The sequence below is a fragment of the Myotis nattereri genome (genome assembly GCF_964212035.1).
Source record: "Myotis nattereri genome assembly, chromosome: X".
Classification (NCBI taxonomy): domain Eukaryota; kingdom Metazoa; phylum Chordata; class Mammalia; order Chiroptera; family Vespertilionidae; genus Myotis; species Myotis nattereri.
In genome coordinates this window covers 136,760,579-136,763,715 of record NC_138078.1, presented here as the reverse complement: position 1 = coordinate 136,763,715, position 3,137 = coordinate 136,760,579, and the positions used below count along the sequence as shown (strand labels likewise).

At 47.7% G+C, this 3,137-nt stretch overlaps 1 pseudogene across 1 annotated transcript; it reads right to left on the bottom strand.

Moving 5' to 3' along the window:
* Positions 1–1,848: 1,848 nt before the first annotated feature.
* LOC308511844 (melanoma-associated antigen 10-like) lies at positions 1,849–2,755 on the bottom strand (annotated as a pseudogene). Its single transcript has 2 exons — positions 2,734–2,755; positions 1,849–2,678 (listed from the first exon to the last, which is right to left on the bottom strand). The product of its transcript is annotated as a melanoma-associated antigen 10-like (transcript).
* Between the last annotated feature and the right edge of the window lie 382 nt (positions 2,756–3,137).

Here is a 3,137-nt window from a genome sequence, read left to right as displayed (position 1 = left end):
TGGGCACTGCTTGCCATCTGTGCGGCGCTGCCCCACCACCACCACCACGAATCACCTCCCTCTGCTGGCAACAGGCATGGGGTGCAATCGCTTGGCTGGCCTGGGCCTCCTTCTGCAGGATGATCGTGGGACAATGGCAGGGACCCCCCAACTAATTGAATCACACCCACCTTGGCTGGCCTGGTGCCAGTGCATGTCACAGTATGATCATCTGGAAGGTCATCAGGATGGTCGTTCTGCTGTTCAGTTGTTCGCTCGATTTGCATATTATGCTTTTATTATTATAGATATCATTTTTATCCCAGATACTTCCACTCTCTCTGTTGGCACTGGGATTACTTGTTATCAAGGTCATGTTAGAGAATATGCAGCTCAGTAGGGCACAGAACACACAATTGGCCAAACAGGATGTTCCACAAATATAACTTAGCAAATTTTCCCAATTCATGGATGTATGCTCAAATTCATGTGTGTGGAGCCTTCCCAGCTGGACACAGCACACAGCTTCTAGAAAGAGAGTCTAGGAACAACTCTTTCCCTCTGTCCAAGCTGCTCTTTTATCCAAACAAATGTTTTCATTCATTTCACCCCCACCCAAAATCTATCCCTTGATGATTGGCCAGATCACACTCAAGATTATTATCATTCAAACCTAATTATGCTGTGGGTTATGGCTCTCCCAAGCCATCATGTTACTCATGGTCTCGTATCTGTATTTCTGTAGAAATCTGTGCAGATGAAGGGTATAACACACCTAGTGCTCTTACTGTCCATTGACACTGAGACTGCGTGCAGGAAACCACATTTCTAACCAGGTGGAGATTTCCCTCTGGTTTATTCATGATTCAAAAGGAACTTGTTAGGACAATTTTCCATTTCAGACTTTTCTCTCACACCCAAGACAGACAATGTGCCACTGCCACCCACAGCTTCCTTACAATCAACCCCCGCAGAGGGAATCACAGATTCCTAAAGCTCCAAATACCCTGGCTTAGGCCATGCACATTTGACTGCTGTCTCCTGGAGGCTAACAGAAGGGGTTCTGTTACTTGTTCTGTAGGTTTTAGGGGACACCTCACCACCTTCCTTATGTGAATTGGGCTACTACACTATCATCCTGTGGGTGGGTGTGCCCTGCTTATGTTGGTGTCCCCACTACTAACACAGGGCCTTCCAGAAGACATAGGTTCTGTGAATGTCTGGGGATTAAATGAACCATGGAGGAGAGGTTGTCTTTATTCAGATGAAATCCATCCACTTCCTTGACTGAAGCAAGCAAATACAAGGATCCTTATATAGTTTACTTCAGAGAAAGACAGAGGAGAAGGGATAAGAAGCAAGAATTAACAACCTTTTGCTTTTATTTTTCTATTTCTTGACTCCATCAATTGTACTGCTGTGTTCTTTCACATTTCCAAGAAAATCCTGCTCTAAAGACATGTTATGTAGTTTGGGATCTAAAACTAGGATGGGAAATATCCCAATTTGTGTAACATAGTAACAAATCTTACTCTTGAATTAGACAAGTACAAATACATATGTGCCCGATGTCATTCACAAACTTAGATGCTAAAGCCTATGAAACATTCTATGAAAAGAAACAACATTGGAAAGTTCCCTTAAAAAATTCCCCAAGGAATCAAGGATAAATTTCTCAATCATTATAGGAACTCAAAGATGCTACAGCCCTTGTTCCCCCAACTCGCCCTGGGCCTCACTATGCAGAATATTGTCTGCTCTTTCCTCAAACACAGAGTGGAAAATGGGCCTCATTTTATGCCCAGAAAAAAGGAAGAAAAAAAAAGCTGATGCATATGGGCCTGAAACTTGCCTGGATGCAACTCTGGCTCAGGCATAGTGGTCCTCATTGCACTCAGGCCCTTCAGGCAGGGATGGGAGGGAACGGGGATCCCTGTCATTACTACTGACAACAAACTTGAGGGCTTTCGATGTGGTGGTCTCAGCGTGGGCCCTGCGACCCCACAGGAACTCATAGCGTGCAGGATCACTATTGGGCACCTGGTGGTACACCAGGTACTGTTTCTGCACCCAAACTTTGGTGAGGAGCTCCCTGGGCTCCCCATAGAGCCAATGCTCCTTCCCATCATGCAGCCCTAAAGTATTCAGTGCTTCCCAGACTTTCTCCTCAGGGGCACAATCATCCTCCACAGCAATCACTCTCAGAACACTGACCAGGAGACCAGTGTTGGGAAACCTGTGCCCATCACTCACCATCCCATCATAGGTGAGCCCCAAGGTAGTGACCAGGACATAGGTGTGGGTACTGTGGTCCACTTCCTTCACATCAATGCCAAAGACCAGCTGCATGAACTCAGCGGCGTTGCTGAAGATCTCAGGGAAGTGATCCTGGTGCTCTTTGATGACACTACTCAGCATTTCTGCCTTTGTGGTTGGCTCCTTTGCACGATACTTCAGAAGCAGGAAATCCACCATTTCCATAGTCTTCGAATGCAGTGCTTTGTGGAGCAAGGAATCGGCATCATCTTCAGGGCTCCCCCTCAGTGTTTGGACCCTCCTCATCTTGGCTGCTGGACCTGCCATCTTCAGATTGGCTCCCTGAAAAGGCTGCCATGGCATGGGGGGAGGCACCCTGAGGACTCTGGGGAGGACTGATGTCTCAGCAGCAGACACCTCCTCTAGGCTTTCTAAAAGCAGGACTGAGTGGGAGGAAGATAGAGAGGAGGAGAGAGAGAGGGCCGACTCCTCCCTTACCCTCCCCCTCCTCCTGCTGCATAGCCCAGAACAGCTGCACCTCCACCAGTTTCTGATTCTCCCTTCAGTCCCGATGGTCTTCTTCAGGCTTGCAGGGCTCACTCATATGATGACCAGGCATGATGACTCATGCTGGGAAAGTGACCGAGTGTGGATAGAGGTGGACAATGAGGACCCATGTGGCTGGGGGAGAGGGAGAGTGTGAGGGGCCTCAGCAGAGAAAAGCACCCTAGGCAGTTCTGATAAAAGTGACTTATGGGTCTCCCCTTTAGGTGTGCTCATAGGCCTCACAGAAATCACTCCTGATTAGCCTGTCCAGTAAGAACCTGAAGTCAGAAGTGACATGACTGCTCAGGGTATAGAAGGCACAGCCCAAGATTATGTAGTTGATGGTGGGGTGTGAT